This window comes from Salarias fasciatus, chromosome 16, assembly GCF_902148845.1.
Source record: "Salarias fasciatus chromosome 16, fSalaFa1.1, whole genome shotgun sequence".
NCBI lineage: Eukaryota > Metazoa > Chordata > Actinopteri > Blenniiformes > Blenniidae > Salarias > Salarias fasciatus.
The window spans coordinates 5,603,253-5,621,381 of record NC_043760.1 but is presented as its reverse complement, the minus strand read 5'-3'; positions in this window follow the sequence as shown (position 1 = coordinate 5,621,381).

Below are 18,129 nucleotides of genomic sequence, written 5' to 3'. Positions count from 1 at the left end.
ATTTACAGATGCAGCGCTTTACGGTCCTGAAGGGTTGACAGTTTGCCGTGTCTTTATTTCTTCTTCCTGGTTGTAAGTGCAAGCTGTTGGTTTACCGATAATGTGAATAACTGGCTGTAATTGGCTGCTTTGATCCGGTGCATTACATGACTGATCTGACTGGAGGAATCGTCTGCAGTCCTCTGAGGGACGGAGCGTCGCGTTCGTGTCCATCCTCTGCCCTGCGTTACATACCACCATACCACCTACCAGCAGCTTCGTTGTGAGTTCAGCTGCAAAGAGTCATTTTTCAGTCTGGACCCCGGTGGGTGTTTCCACCCAGCTGTTTGTTCAGGTCTTTTAAACCAATAAACCAATTAAAGCAGCACTGGTCAGGACCGAGCCCACCTGCCAGCCCGCTACTGAGGACGTCCTCGCACCTTGATGGCCGAAGTCCAGGTCACCTGGACCCGTGATATTCCATAAACATCCATTTTCATGATTGTACCTCAATTTCTGTTGTAAAAGCGCTTTTATTTTGAAGGAATTTTTGGCTTTTGTTTTGGAAAGGCAGTACATGCTGGTTATCACTGGTTAATCTGTGATTTTTTGACAAATGGTCTCGGACAAGATAATTTTTTCATCAGGTGTGATTTTTATCAAAATTTTACTTTGAAAGGGAAAAGGCGGACTTCCTGTTGGATTTAGGTCAGGGGTGTTGTTGCGTCAATTTTACATCTCGACAAGATGAACGTGTTGGTTTGGTCTCTCTGCGGCGTTCCTGCGGGCCGTGGTGACCATTTAGTGTTTGTAGGTGGCGCTAGAGAGCACATTTTGGCAGCGATGGGGTTCATTTTTCCATTCTATAAAATTTTTTGCCAGTCTGAATGTTCGTGCCAAATTTGGTGAGTTTTCGTGCATGTTTAGGGGGTCAAATTTGCGTTTACTTGGTAGGTCAGCATAATAATGAACGAGAAACGGGCGAATAACAATAGAGACCTTCCCCTCAAGGGCTCGGTCCCGAATAAACACATTAATAAATCCTTCCTAAAGACTCTGATTTTCAGAATGTGGGGAATGTGGTGACTCGCCTGGATGGACGGATGGAGGGTTTGGTAATTTGCTCAGCTATGCTTTCATACTGATTTATCAGGGTTTTTTTTTTAATATTATTTCAATAAATTTAACTGTTTTTCATCACTTGAGAAGAAAAGGACCACGGTCATGATGCTTCATTCCAGAATGCCCTCAGAGTGATTAATAACATTAATGGAATTGATCAGACGATTAGTTTTACCGATCGCCTGACTTTGATCTCTTTGCATCTCTTGATTGGTTTTATAATCTTGTGCTTCAGTCTAACCTGTCATCTCGCTGTCCGATCCACTTCCTCTCAACGCCTTCCCAGAGACGGCAGCGCTGCGTGTGAACGGTGATACCGTCCGTGAAGAGCGCCTGAGCGTCAGCGGAGGAGTTTAATGGTGTTGTGTAAATTATTTCTTAAGTGACCCCGTCCGCACTCACACTTCCACACTTCATATTGTCCCAAGCCTTTTCTTTAATAACCTTTGGGTCTGAAAGATTATTCTCAAGGACACCTTCGCTTCTCATTTCCTGGTGGCGGGCGGCGTTCATCAGAGGGGACCCGGGCGAGCTGTAGCCTGGGGGGGAGAGGCGAGGCTGCACTGACGGCTGCAGGGAGGTCTCACAGGCCGCCCTTCATTTCTGGAGAGTGTGCCCTTTTTAAAATACAATAACAGACTGAGAGCGAGTGGCCTGCAGCCTCGCTGCTGCCTGCCCTCATTGTAGCGTTCACTCTCACTTTTTTCTTTCTCTTTTTTTTTTTTTTTTTTTTTTTTTTTTTTGCTCGGCCTCCAGAGCCTCATTTGGGCAGCTTCATGATCACAATGTGACCTTCAAATCCCTGCTCTAATCAGGGCTTTATTTCACAGGATGTGAGCAAACTCAATGTGGCGTCAAGGAGGAGAAGTTCATCTGGGCTCTGGGCCTTTCACTGTCGTTGTTGACGACTGTATGTTTATTTACTACTGACGTCAATTGGTTTTAACAACCTGAATGGAGAAAAGTCTGGATGCTGTGCAAGTACACGACGTCATTTTAAAGTTTATATTTAATGAATATAGCAAAATGCTTTTTGTTGGCCAACTTTCGATATAATTTTTTTTTTTTAATGTGGAATTCATGAAAAACGTTCAGAGATAGTCCAACAAATGAAGAATATTAGTACTTTACAGGATATGAAATTGATGTAGTTTCACAAACTGACTGAACTGACTGAGTTCAAACACTTTAGAGGATCTAACAGAGTTGAGTCACAGCTGTTTATTGATTCTGAGCCGCAGGACAGCAGATCTTTACACGCAGTCTTCACTGCAAGCTGCAGACGCAGCAGTGATATGCAGACTGGTACCAAAGCATGGACACCAGATACGTCTGCTGCTGGATTAAATCTCAATCACTGCATTTAGATTTGAGCGTTTTCTCATCAAAGTTAAAAGTCAGTGCCTGAGGTCTCATTGGTCACTGGAACGCCGTACATCACTGCAATCAAACTCAAGTTCAGGTTCAAACTCAGCCATGAAACTCATCTACCAGGTAAAACACACTGGGCCTGCTTCCCTTCAGTCTGAGCTGAGCTCCTTTAAAACAGACCGAAGTGTGAAGTTTCCTGTCATCAGAGCCGCCATGATGACTACTGTTTTTGCTAATTGGTTGCTGAGTGCTGAAGTTTCAGCTTGTTAGTCCTGTACGTTTCAGATGCTTTTAATCTGTGACAGTAATAAGGTGCACTTGTGCACAGATCAGGAGTTTCTTCAGCAGATGCGAAAGCTCTGTTAATGTTGAGTCATATTTACATGTTTCGCTGCAATTTCCAGAAAACGCCCGCTTTAGAAAACATTTCATTTACTTTCTAAAACAATATCAAACCACATCATGCATGCATCGACAGTGTCTCTGCAGTAAAAGACGAGCCTACCTTTTGTCAGTCCTGATATGTAGACACGACTGTGGTAAATATTGTTTTGCTTTTCCTACACAGTTGTTTTTCCTTAATCACGTACATATTTCCGACAGTCTATAACATTTGTTGTGAAAATGTTTGACATGATCTTTTTTTTTCCCAGCTTTTCTAGAACTGGGGCTGTGAAGCGACTGTGCGTGAACCTTTATAATGATAAAAGTCGTCGACTGAATGAACACAGCATCGCGGAGCCCCGTCATTATCTCCACTGCACTGGGAATGATGCCTGTCTGACGCCCTCCCAGCATGCAACGGAGCAGAGGAATGATCATTAGCATGTTGTTGTGCAGTGGCTGGTGTTAATGTGATCACCACTGCGCTCTGCAGTGCTTCTTCAGTGTGTTGCATTTCCATATTTTCCAATTAATCAGTGCAAGTGAAAGATTACGCCACAGGTGATGCTGCATCCACAGTTACTGAGCGCCTCGGCTGATCCGATGACTGAATGACAAAGAAATGAATTTAGTTCCACCACTGAATCAAATTAGGTGAGGAAAACATGTCTGTGTTGAGTGTATTTCATCTCAAAAATGTGATCCTGGGAGACGTGCACTCGTGGCAGCTGATAAGTTGATAAAAAGATGTTTTATTCACATCACATATTATCACATTTCCCACTCTGCCTTCCTTTCTGGCTACTGCCTGGGCCGGTAGCGTTTTTGCCTCACAATCATTGAAGAACTGTGGAGCAGTAAAATGAGACACGGTTATACGTGTGTGACCGCTGAAAGCGCCATTTTAATTCTGCACTTCTTTTATAAAAACACATTTCAACAAATTCAAATTCAAATCCATTAAAGCACATCAACACATTCAACATAACATAAACACTCTATTTACAATTAACAGATTAACTTCAAAACTCATCTTCTTCCCAGAAATCAAACAGAAATAGGAACATCTCATCAGTGCAATACCATGAGGCGGCTGCCTTCATACACTACAGTAACACAAAAATAACAGTACTTTACATTTTACATCCAACTCAAAACAAATGAAACAGGTGCTTATGCATTCCCCAAAGTTCTTTTACAGTTAATTTGTATACAGTTTAGTTCACAGCACTCATTAAACATTCAAAGATTCCCACACGTTGCCACATCGTGGTCGCTTGAAGCTAACAGCTAATATGGGAAAACACGAGACACGAATCATGCTCAAACTCTGCAATTCAACAATCATTCTGCACACCCGCGACATCAACAGCAACACAAGACTACAACAAACTTATGAGCTTAAGGTTAAATGATAAAATATAATGTTCAACATACCTGTGGAGCAGTAAAATGAGACACGGTTATACGTGTGTGACCGCTGAAAGCGCCATTTTAATTCTGCCACTTCCTGGATGGTGCGCTTCAGAAGCGGTTTTTCTTACTGATCCATGGTACTTGAGTGACACCTACTGTCACAAAAGGGGTAACGACAGTGACATTTGGAACATGAAATAATACTAGAAACCACCAACCTAACAACTTATTATTGTGCTTTATTTTTCGGGTTTCTTGTTTTAAATGTGGGGGGGTGTCAGTTTTTCTATTTACTTTTTATTTAAGGCTTTTTCCCATCCTCTACACTCTCCCTCACTTTTAAAGATGTCTCCTGACATCTAGAAATACAACATGTCAAGTCACAGTCAGGAAGTTGTATAAAAAAAAAAACGACTGCATCAAGAGTTCTTCTTCTCAGTCTAGCAAGTCCACATCACTGGCCCTGGAATGTAGTGCGCGTTTGGAATGGCCAGACTTGGCATCGCCGGACTGGACATGAAGTAAGGTACACACTGGAACACAGAGTTAACCCCAGGCCTCCAAGGTTGGTATGAGGGTTGTCCAAAACTGTTGTAGGTGAACATTTCCTTGGGACGTGGCACCCGGGAAGACCTTCTCAAATTTTGTTCTTCCAGTGACTCTGATTCGGTACCCTTCTCCATTTCACCAGGTTCCAGGTGAACATCATCATTTACTGCCTGGTCAACCTCTGCACCATCCATGCTGTTTTCTTCAGGTGGTATTTGTTCCGATGAGTGAGCCGACTGTTGTTCAGTAGCTGGTGCTTTCTCAGTGCACACATTTCTCACTGGTTGAAACTCACAAGCAGAGGGATTCAGTGGTTGCAGTGATTCTGAATGAGTAGCAGGAGGTTTGATTGGAGTCATCCTGTAGACTGGAATGCGACGGAGGCTGCATAACTCCTCTTCCTCCTCCTCTGACTCAGGGTTCTGCCATGACACGTCACTGCGGTTAGTCACATGTTTAGTTTTTTTCTGTTGTTTCGATGTGTTCGTTGTCTCTTCCAAGGGTAAAGCATTCACAGGCATCAAAAGGTTTCGATGAAGTACACGGATGGTCTTGTTTCCAAACTCAGCTTGTACTTTATACACTGGTCCTTCACCGATTCTCTCTATGACACGGTGGACTCTCTCCTCCCAGTAAGCTCGTAGTTTGCCTGGCCCGCCTCTTTCAGAGAGGTTGCGCACAAGCATTCTGTCACCTGGTTGAAGTGTAGCACCTTTTACACCTCTGTCATATTGTTTTTTTCCTTTCGCCGATGATTTCTTGCTGTTCTCTGAAGCAATTTTGTAAGCCTCTCGCATCCTGGTTGCCCATTTTTGTGCAAACATCTGCCTGTCTGGGACATCTTGCTCTGGTTTCAGGTCAAATAGTAGGTCGACTGGTAAGCGTGGGGCTCTTCCATATAGGAGAAAAAATGGTGAGTATCCCGTAGCTTGATGAATGGTGCAATTGTATGCATGAACCATGTGAGGTAGCTGTTCTTTCCAATCAGATTTTTTTTCTTCTCCCAAGGTTCGAAGCATCTGCAACAAGGTTCTGTTCAGTCTCTCCACAGGATTCCCCTGTGGGTGGTACGGGGTGGTTCGGGAGTGAGATATGCCCGCTAATTGCTGGAGCCTCTGAAACAGTGCGTTTTCAAATTCCCGCCCCTGGTCGTGGTGTAATTTTTCAGGATATCCAAATCTGGGGATGAAATCCTGAAATATTTTCTCCGCCGCTGTCTTTCCAGACTTGTTTCTTGTGGGATATGCTTGGGCGAAGCGGGTAAAATGGTCAACCAGAACGAGGATATATTCATGACCTCCCTTGCTTGGCTCAAGGTGGAGATAGTCAACTGAGACTAACTCGAACGGAGCACTGGATGTTATGGAACCCATGGGTGCTTTGTCAGGAATAGCAGGTCTCTTCTGTTTGATGCAAGCACATTTTCGGATGACATAATCCTCTATTTCTTTCTGCATGAAAGGCCAAAAGAACCTCTCCCTTGCCAGACAGATCACTTTATCTGCTCCCACATGTCCCATTTCATCATGTAAACTTTTGAGCACCATTGGCTTTAGTTCTGCAGGGAGGACCAGCTGTTTTCTCTTACTAGCATGCCTGTACAGAATTCCTTTGTCTAGTTTTAGTTTGTTCCATTCGTGGACTAGTCTCTTTGTCTCACGTGACATTTGTCTTTTGTCTTTGTCATTTGGTGTCCATTCTCTTTTTTTCAGTTTTATGACCTCACTGATCACTGAGTCATTTTGTTGTGCACTTTGGATGTCATGGGGAGTGAAAACTTGCCTGGTATTCGTTGTTGAATCATCGGATGTTGCAGTGAGGACCAGCGCAGCAACCCATGGCACATCATCCTCCTCCACCACCTTGTTCCCTTGCCAGACAGCTGCCACCACATCTGTAGGCACAGTTTCTGTGTACTCGAAAATACGATCATGTAACTGGAGAGGATAACGTGAAAGGGTATCAGCATCAGCATTCACACGCCCTGGCCTGTACTTGATGTCAAAACAAAAATCCGACAATTCCCCCACCCACCGATGACCCACTGCATTGAGTTTTGCTGTGCTCAGCACGTAAGTCAGTGGATTATTATCGGTGTACACTGTGAATGTTGGGGCATAGTAAAGATAGTCTCTGAACTTATCGCAAATCGCCCACTTCAGAGCAGGAAACTCCAACTTTCCAGAGTGTAAGTGATAATTTTTTTCAGCTGCACTCAGTGCCCTGGAGCCATATCCTATAACACGCAGTTTGCCCTCTTGCTGTTGGTAGAGTACAGCGCCGAGACCCTCATTGGAGGCATCTGTGTGCAGGATAAATGGAGAGTTACAGTCAGGGTAACCTAAGATAGGCGCACTGGTTAGCATGTCCACAAATCTGGAAACAATGGCACTGTGCTCTGTAGTCCACTGTATGGGAGTTTTCCCTGCCAACTGACCAGTATTTGTGTTTTGGGGTTTGCCTTTTGTCGTCTTGGTCTTCATAGTTTTCTGACACTGCACCAGTTCAAAAAGCGGTCTGGCTAGTCTTGCAAAGTCTTGAATATAGGAGCGGTAGTAACTTAAGAACCCTAATAAAGCTCTTACTTCTCCAACTGTTTTGGGCTCTCTCTCTCTCAGTTGTACTACTGCCTCCAAGTCTTTGGGGTCTATCTGGACTCCTTCCTTTGAAACAACACGACCTATGTACCTGACTTCTTGTTTGAAAAGTTCGCATTTCTTTGGTCGCAATTTGATCCCATGTTTTCTCATTCGACTGAACACCTCCCGAAGCACTTGTAGGTGACCATCAAAGGTTGTGGAATAACACAGCACATCATCCAGGTATGGGGAACAACACTCATCTCTCAGCCCTTCCAACACCTCCTCCATACATCTTTGGAATGCTGCAGGGGCGTTTGTTAAGCCGAAAGGGAGTCGCACCCACTCATACAGGCCCCAAGGGGTGTTGAATGCAGTGACATGTTGTGATCCCTCATCCACAAAGCCCTGATGGTAAGCGCATCCTTGGTCGAGTATGGAAAACCAAGCATAGCCTCCCAGGTTATCCAGCAGGTGTTGGATGCGTGGCAATGGGTGTCGGTCAGGGATGGTTTTCCGATTGAGTTCTCTGAAATCCACGCACAAGCGTAAGCTTCCATCTTTTTTTCGGACGCAGACGACAGGAGATGAGTATGGTGATTTTGATTTCTTGATCCATCCTTGAATGAGCAGGTTCTGTACATATTCCTTTACTTCCCTGTACAATGGTTTTGGGATGGCGTTGTAACACTTTTGCACAGGTGTTTTGTCCTTGAGGCTGATTTTGAGTTTCAAACTTTCGATGCAGCCAATGTCATCATCTCCCTTGGCAAAGATGTCTGATTCCTCGTACAACATCTGTCTTACTGCTTCCTGCTCGCTTCCCTCTAAGTGCGACAAGTCAACAGGTGGGTGCCATTTTTCACTGACTGAGGTGGTTGTTTTGTGATTTACCTGTTGATCTTGTCTTCCAGGGCCTAACTGAGCAAAGCAGACTTCGGTCTTTGAGGGTGGTGTGACTGGTGTTTCATTTTCCCGTGGGCCGATGACAGGTTTCATGTCTGCAACCTCCTGAAGAGTGCCGAGTACTGTTCTTCCTGAGAGAAAAATGTCATGTTCGGTCACATTCTGGATAGGAATCTTAACAACTTTGGATGACCCATGAGGAATGTCGACGAGAGCCGGGAACAACTCTAGTCCTTCTGGGCAGTGATTGCATATAGCTGGCTCATACAACACTGTCGCTCCCTTTGGCCAGGCTCTCACTCTGCACCGAACCTCATCTATCTTGCCTGCCAGGATAGTCACCCCTTTCTTTCCAATTTTAACATCATACATGGGAGATTCTTCCTCTGGAACAGCTGTATTGAGGGTGGACACAATAGCTTTGGCTGTATCTTCGCTCACATTTAAAGCTTCCTTCAGCAGTGAACCGATATCCATAACATTGGTCTGCTCATTCCCCTTGATGATCTCAGCAATAACATTTGATCCTAGCAATGGACAATTGATGCAACCTTTTCCAACTAGCATAGGAACCTGCACCGCTACAGCTCCATGGTTCAAGCTGACTACTTCGACCGTTACATCTATCCAGCCATCAAATGGGACATCAGTACCGTTAGCAGCAGTAACTTCCAAGGGGCTGTCAGTGAGCAAACTCGTCAGAGGTTGGATCGCAATATTTGGTAGCTTGTTCTCAACAAAATCTCTTCCCACTATTGATACCTGGGCCCCTGAATCAAAAAGCATCTGCACTGGAACCCCATTGATGGTGCAGGAAACCATGCACCTTTTGCCAATGAGTTGGGCAACATGTTTTTTTCCTGTTTTCTCCTGAGTGTTTGTTGCCGCACACTTCCCTGTTTGAAGAGATCCAGCTGTCACATGGGGCGATGTGCTGACTTCAGTCACTGGCTGCCCCTCTCCAGCGACTGCGCTCCGTTTCCCGCCCGTGGTCTCTTCAGACAGCCCACCGCTCGATGTCCCTCTTGGCCACAACGGAAGCAGTGGGAGCATGACATTTTTCCCTGTTGAACACACTCAGGACATCGGCCTTTAGTATCAATCCTCCCTGTTTGGGAGCCGGTGTGGGGCTGTGAAGTATCTCTGGGGATTTCACTGTCTACTTTTGTCGTCAGTTTGGTCAAATGCTTTGTCAATGCAGACACCTGTGTTGTCAGTTCCATGATAGCAGTCTGATTAGCCTGGATATTACGGCTAACATCAGTCAGTTTCACTTGGTCAACTGGTCGACTGTCGGCTTCCTGAGCTGAGCTAACAGTTAACGATTTGGTTTTAGTCGCCGAACCAAGGCGTTTGAGTCTGTCTGCCTCCTCATTGGCTGACTTTGTAATTTTGTCCAACAAGTAGTCATCAGTCACATCCAAGTCTCTGAGGTAAGGTTTAAGTTCACTCCTGATGTAACTGTTTTTTTCAGTTAAACCTTGGTAAAGGGTATGGAGGAATGTACCTTGGACCAGCCTTTTATCATAACTGAACTCAGCATCACTTTGTTGTGAGGCTGCCAGAACACGTTCTTTGAGACCCATGATCCTATACATGAATTGTTGTGGGGTCTCCTTATCCTGCTGTTTAGTGTTACTCAAGTCATGAAAGAGTTCTGTGCTACTCTTTTCTCTGATGTGGGACCTGAGGAACCTTTTCAACTCATCTACAGTGAGATCATCCTTGTTTGTTAGCATTTCTCTGAAGTAACCTGGTTTTGTTACCTTTATCACTGTTCTGATCACTTCCGACTCACTGAAACCTTCTTTGAGACCCTCATCCATCTGTCTACAGACACTTTTATAAGAGATTTCAGACCCACAATCAGACAGTTGACCTCCAAAAATCTTGAACTCTCTACGAGGTAACAGACCAGCAACATCAGTGAGCCTTACCACCTGATGATCAGACATGCATGAGGATGTGCTGAGTCTAACACCTTTCACAGAGTCTTTGGCTGAAGTAGAAGATCCTGCCATGATGATGGCTTCTGGAGTTGGCTGCGCCTCACTGTCGCTGCTGTCCATTTGCGTCTCCGTAGGTGTTGGGAAGGGTAGATCAGCATGGGTATTGGCATCTCCATCTTCTGACACGGTGTGAACAGGGTCAGCAGTTTTCAGAAAGTCCTCAACAATGTCCAGGAGAGCCAGCAAACAAGACATGCCTTCATCTTCTTGGTCCTTCAGTTTCTGACTTCTCACAAAATCCACAATCGCATCAAATAGTTCAGCTTCACTTATGTTGGATGTGTCAGCAATCTGTCCTTCTTCATATGCATTGATTTCACGTGCCACAGCCTGTAATTGCCTGAAATTTAGGCCTGGTAATTTCTTCTGCAGGTTCCATGTCAGCAGCTGACGCTGTGAAGGAGTCATGTTGGCTTGGTTCCCTGAAGTTTTGCTCTCTGGATGACGCTATAGGGAGCAGTCTTCCCTGAAGCTCTGACAACAGGATGTCACCAATGCAGTTCTGACGTCTTCAGGCTGCCAGCGCTGGATCCCGGACGAGCCCCCAAATGTTACCGGCCTCCAGCCTAGGGGTGCCTGGGCCGGTAGCGTTTTTGCCTCACAATCATTGAAGAACTGTGGAGCAGTAAAATGAGACACGGTTATACGTGTGTGACCGCTGAAAGCGCCATTTTAATTCTGCACTTCTTTTATAAAAACACATTTCAACAAATTCAAATTCAAATCCATTAAAGCACATCAACACATTCAACATAACATAAACACTCTATTTACAATTAACAGATTAACTTCAAAACTCATCTTCTTCCCAGAAATCAAACAGAAATAGGAACATCTCATCAGTGCAATACCATGAGGCGGCTGCCTTCATACACTACAGTAACACAAAAATAACAGTACTTTACATTTTACATCCAACTCAAAACAAATGAAACAGGTGCTTATGCATTCCCCAAAGTTCTTTTACAGTTAATTTGTATACAGTTTAGTTCACAGCACTCATTAAACATTCAAAGATTCCCACACGTTGCCACATCGTGGTCGCTTGAAGCTAACAGCTAATATGGGAAAACACGAGACACGAATCATGCTCAAACTCTGCAATTCAACAATCATTCTGCACACCCGCGACATCAACAGCAACACAAGACTACAACAAACTTATGAGCTTAAGGTTAAATGATAAAATATAATGTTCAACATACCTGTGGAGCAGTAAAATGAGACACGGTTATACGTGTGTGACCGCTGAAAGCGCCATTTTAATTCTGCCACTTCCTGGATGGTGCGCTTCAGAAGCGGTTTTTCTTACTGATCCATGGTACTTGAGTGACACCTACTGTCACAAAAGGGGTAACGACAGTGACATTTGGAACATGAAATAATACTAGAAACCACCAACCTAACAACTTATTATTGTGCTTTATTTTTCGGGTTTCTTGTTTTAAATGTGGGGGGGTGTCAGTTTTTCTATTTACTTTTTATTTAAGGCTTTTTCCCATCCTCTACAACAGCAGCACATCTAACAAAGTCAATGATTTACTGAATAGTCCAGTTAGAGATTGTAACAAATGCTGCTTGGAAATTGTATGCCTTTTTTTGTCATTTTCATCTTTAATTCTACAATTTACGATACCTGTTATTCTATTTTACTGTTTCCAGCCATTATGATGTGTTAATTTTGCCATTAAGTAACATTAACAACCATGGTCTCAGTTTAATTCAACTACAAACTTTCCCTTCAAGTCCAGTTTCTTCATACAGCAGGAATTCAGACTCGAAGCAACTCAACCTACTTTAGAAGTATTTTAAAATACATTCAAATTAAACAAAGAATTTTGTTTCAGGCCATTAAAACAATGATTGTCCGAAACTGCAGTTCAAAGCAATCCTGAAGAAAATACAACAACGAACAAATTCAACAAAGATTTAAAGAAGATTCTTTAAAAGAAAGCGTCGGACTGCAGTAAACTGGATCTTTAAGCTCTAAGCTGAATGAGCTGACAGGTTTTCAGAGAAACTAACAGCTGCTTCTCACTTTCATGCTTCTGATGCTTCTAACACCGAGTAACCTCGGAGCTTCTTAAGAATCAGTCGATCAGTTGATGTGTTTGGACCTCAGACCTGTTTAAGGTTCACCGAAAAACAGAGAACAGAGTTCCGGGGTCTCGTCCGAAGACACTTGAACAGGCGGACAGGGCAAGATGGTCAATCTCGAGATTGGTAGAGCCACTCCAGCAGCTGAGCCTCGGCATCCTCCTCTATCTAAGAGCACGTAATGACTTCCAGGCCTGCAGCGGCGTTCCCGTTTGCATTAGCTGTGTTCACAGCCACCGGCGCTCTTATTCACGGCGCCGATGCTGTTAAACTGATGTGTGTCTAATTAAGTCATTAAAACGGAGGTGGTAGAAAACTGCATTTGATCCTAACGCCGCTTTGAAGATACTCTTCATGCAACTTTCTTTATAGCTTTTTTGCAGCAACTTCAAGCTTCAGAGCAGTGTGTGATATTCCTTTTTTTTTTTTTTTTTTTTTTGAGGGGGGGGGGTTCAACTTCAGCCAAGTGCAAAGCAGCTTAAAATGAGTCGGCTGTGCCAGTTTTAGCTGTTCCCCAAGGAAAGTCCCGACGCAGACAGATCTGTTGTCATGAATAACTTAACATACGTAATGGACCATCACAAAGCCACAAAGCTGTGACCGATTCAGGGCTCCCCGAATAACACCAAACTATTTTAGTGATCCAGTTATGGAGTAATGTCTCACTTCAAAGGCTTGTCTCCTTATTTATCACCAAACACACACTCCCAGTTCAATCTCCAGCCGAAGAGGGAATCCAGAGAACGACGGGACCGCACAAAAATCCGCGTCACCGACTCAGTGGGAGCAATAAAAAACCGGGAAGACAGTGGACTGAGACCGACAGCTTCTGCTAATAATCCCAACGAGAGCAGCGGAACGGCGGGAATAAGAGGAAATACAAGTGCAGAGAAGTCGGGAGGCTTCCAGCAGCCCACACACGTTGTCCAGGCTCTCAGGAGCCGATCTTAACTAAACGAAACGCATCGGCCCGCCGCTCCATTAACTTGCACTCGGCAGGTGTTTCGGTTTCGGGTTTAACCTCCATTTTACAGTTTCATCAGCTAAACAGCAGCAGAGGGGAACACGGGGTTTACAGTTAATCTGGCATGTAGAGAGAAGACCGAGAGGCAGGATGAAGCCAGGCTGCAGCGCCGACAGCAAAAACACACCGATACCCCGGCTCTGGCTTCAGCCCAACTGTGTTACAGTGATTTCAAATGTGTTTAACCACTCACTATGAACGTGTGTTTTAATTTGAAATAGACAGTAATGTAATCTCAGTCTGAATCTGAATCTAAATTCAGACTGAACAATTAACCTCAATGTTTTTGAAGCGTCAGGAGAAAAATGCAATCTCTGAAAGTAATGACAATAATAAATATAACTAACTAAATAAATACTCTGTTTATCAGAACATGTTTCTCAGAGTTGTCTTTCTTAATGAAAGTAATTTTAGTTTTCATATGGCACATAGTTTTTAAAAATTGAACTGCTTTTCACTCTTTATACAATTTCTAATACTTAATGTAATCTTTAATGTGGGCGTTCTCTGTGGACGGCGGGGAAGTAATTCCACTGTGCAGGGAAGCATGTTTTCACAGTGAAACAAAGTGTAAAATCAGCCAGTCCTAAACACACATGCAGTAACTCTAACTCTGCCTTTATTCGAGAGCCTGCAAGTTAATCCTCTTCTTTATTCGTCAGTGTAAATCCCAGGTTTGTCTTAACGGCGGGTGAGCACCTTTCATCACATTATTCACCGTCTGAACGCCACAGATTATGTAAAGTGCTTTAAAACTTTATCATTTGCATAAAACCAGCGATTGATTGCGTGGTGGCGGGACAGGCTGCATGAATTCTATTGAGATTCCACAGCTCTCAATTAAAAGTGCTCTGTCAAGTGAAGAACCGTCCAGTCAAAGGACGGCTGTGTATCAGACACGTTCGTGTTCATGATGAGCACATATGAATGTCAGGCAGTTAGAAAGGTGAAAAGACTCAGTAGTTTGGCCGTTTCTCAGACTCTGAGGGCCTGCCTGTTGTCGGGGCTCGTTGGAGTGGAAGACGCGGTTTTCAGGTCAGCTCTGGCATTCAGAATATTGTAATGTCCGTCTGTAAAAATAGCACCGAGCACAACTTCACGTCGACTTCTGAAGCAAGCAAAAGAAAAACACCCAGTAGCTGTGTGAAGAGGAGTGTGTGGCGAGGAAGGTAGGAGTCTGGAGCTCCTCTGGGATTCAGAAGGAGGAACTGCCTGAGCAGAGAATAGACATCAATCCCCACTTCCTGTTTTCTCTCAGGCTCTGCTGCAGGCTTTCATTTGCAGCTTTGTCATTGGCCCGTCTGCATGTTCTGCTGCTATTTTTTACATGTCGTTTCAGAGAAACTTCAGCAGATGAAAGCGTGTCAGGACTCTTCCTCGGCAACGAGAAAAACTTTGTTTGCTCGGGTCGGGGGCACTTTAATTATTGTTCAGTCAAGAAAGGAATATTTCAGCCTCAATCTTTCCCCCACAAAATTTTCAAGTTCCCGAATGATTGAGGGGCTTTTGTGTGCCAGGATGTAAAAAAAAAAAAAAAAATGAGGCAGTGCAGTATTGGTTGTTAAAAAAAAAAGAAAAAAGAAAAGAAAAAAATGGCTGAAGGAAAGCCAGGTTGGTGTGATTGGATTCTTCCAGAACACACTAATGAAACTGTAAATCTGCAACGCTGATGTAATTAAATGCAACACAGATCAGGCGAGCTTTAAGTTATTTATGTAGCTCCCCTGAGGATTTACGCAGCTTCAAGGGAATGAATCATGAAGGCGACAGTGGTGAAACACAGAGGCTGGGAGCTTGTTTTATTTCTGGTTTTTTGGGGCAGAAACCCTCGTCGGCTTCGGGGATGAAAGCGAGAAACAGCAGTCCGGGATGGAGAGACGAGGACGGATGGAGCCGCATGCTGGGAAACGTGGTTTCATGGCAGGAGGAGACCCTCAGGTGTTGCTCTGCACTCGCCCTGGCTCACAAAGTCCATCAAATAAACATCCTAAACACACTATGATTACACAAAATCAGAATGAACGTTCAGGAACGATGAGATTTTATTTTTATGAAGTGTTTCTGTGTGACGTGATCTGGGTGAAAATCTTTATAATGTAATTATGTTTTGTGTTGTTTTCCATTGTTTAAGTTTATCATGTTAGTTATGGAAACATAATGAAACTTTGTGTGAATATAATTGGATTCTAACTAAGTACAAATTACACGATGCTGAACTTTGACCTGGTGAACAAATCCGATGTCAACATTTTAAATTAGAGCTTTTTTTTTCCTTGCACACTTTTTTACAAACCTCAAAATGCGTGCGCTGACACTGAGGCTGTTGAAATGGTGCTTCTGACCATCTGTGAACACATTAAGAACCTTGAAAATGAAGAAAAGAGTCACAGAAACAGGAAATCTCTGCTCTGAAGGAAGCCTTGCTGAAGGAACTCGGTGCCACCGAGCAGCGGAGGAAGGGGGGAGCAGACGGTTGGCAAGACAATCTGTTTCTGCAGTCTGGTGCCTCACAAAGTCTTCACGACTCGCAGTTAATATTAGCACCTTGACCAGTCTTCTTATATAATTCTGGTTTTTCTCAACTTTTCACTGCACTCAGTAAAGACTTCCAGCATGTTGTGTAACTTTCGCTGACTTCAGGGGCAAGTCCTGCACTGAAGCCGCACAGTCTGTCGAAGCTGTCACTTCAAACTGGAGGACTCTGTTGTACCAAACAACCTGTCAGTTCCTCAACGAACAGCTCTGGTCTAAATTCAAAGGATGCATGTTCCAGCTCCTTCCTTATACATTTGATTTATGAAAACAGCCAAAAGATGCGAAAAATGAGACATTTAATCATCTTAACTTCCCTCTACAAACTCACAACAGTTTACTACTGCTCCAAAATTATAAAGCCAAGTAAACCTTTGATCATCAGAGACATACAAAAATATCTACTGAACACTCATTTCCATCATGGTTGTACTCTTGTCCTTGTTTTTCCCATTTCTTCTACTTTACAGAACAAACCAGTATTCCTCCTCTCTCTTCCCGTTCTAATCTCTCACCAAGAAAAGACTCCAGTGTGAAGAGGTTTGACCTTGGACATTCAGACACATGTTCGGAACCGTGCAGCAGGGACGCAGAAGGTCCCATCTACAGTCATTATGGCCCAGAAATAAATGGGAATTATACCAGATAATGATAGTCTGCAGGAAGAAACGTGCCTCTTGCTCCGAAAAACAAATTAGTGAGTCAGAAAAGGATCAAAAGAAACCTTTCCTTTCTTTTTTTTTTTTGTAATTTTCCCACTTTGGTCTTGGCATTATTTATTAAAAACAGAGGAAAATCTCCCCATCACTTCAGCGTATTTCCATTGCAAAGTATCAGACTTGCTCACTTCCTAACATGACAGTTTAGCAAGCTCTTTTCCTCCCACTGAAACCAGAACCACGAAGACGCAGGATGTGTGTGTGTGTGTGTGTGTGTGTGTGTGTGTGTGTGTGTGTGTGTGGAAGGAGATGGGGCACAGACAGAACAGGACAGAATTTGCTCGAGGACAAACAGTTGGAACCTTGTGGATTTGGGAGAAAGCCCAAGCAGCACAGTAATTATAATTAAGGGAGGATTCCTCCTCAACACAACCCTGGACTGCTAATTTTTAACAGTAAAACTTGTTCAACGTCACTCATGATACACAGACTCGGCATCAGTGGCCTGAAAGCGCCTGCAGCAGGTCAAACCAGTCCACAGTTTTTTTTGTTTTTTTTTTCTTAGCTGTTCATGATAGCTGTTAGCGCCGCGTTTCGGACCATTAACCACAGAAACAAGTTACCTCTGACTGAAACAGCTCTCCATACCTGGGCACAAAGCCAGTGTCATGGCCTCAACTTAAACGTCCTCTGCTCAGAGCTGGGAGCACGTTTCTGTGTGTGTTTCCGCTTTTTTTACATGGAGCCTTGAACAGCGGGCTTCCATCCATCCATCCACCTTGCCAGACTGTAACCTCATTTAGTCTGACAGGGTCCGGCCTTTAGACGATTTCCGTGCACTGAGACTCTCCTCATTTCATTCAGGTATGAATGCAGATCGGCTCAACCTACTCTCTCCTCGGTTCCACTCCTTCTTCGGCCTTGACAAAAAGCCAGAAAAAGCTCCGCCCCGTCACTGTGCCCGAAGCATCCTCCAGAGGAAAGTGTGTCCGACGCTGGACGGTGGACCGATTCCTCTCCTGTCAAAGCACCGTGGTCAAAGTTCAGCTTTCTGCCTGTTCAACCATTTGTTCTTTAAGATCCTCTGCCTTGTCAAATTTATTGTCACTGTCATCATCTTTGACCTAAAGACGATGGATATAATTTCTTGCTAATAGTTAATTTTCCTTTGGTATGTACAGATAAAATCAACACCGCCTTGAAGCCAGGATGCATCCATTGTCTCCAGGTTTAATTCTGGGCTGTTTCCAAACAACATATTTTGTTTTTTCAGTAAAAAACTGTGTGGCTTTGTTGTGCTCTTCTCGAGTATTCATCCATGAAGTCCAAGGTCGCTTAGAAACGACAACATTAAGGAAGAGTGTGGTGCTAATTGGAAGAAAACATGAAAAATCACTCACAAGCAACCAGACATTAGAAGCAATAAAACATTCCATGAAGCTTTCTCAGAACATTTTATGGAGAATAAGCAATTAATTTATTTTCAGTCTTGGTTTGTTTTT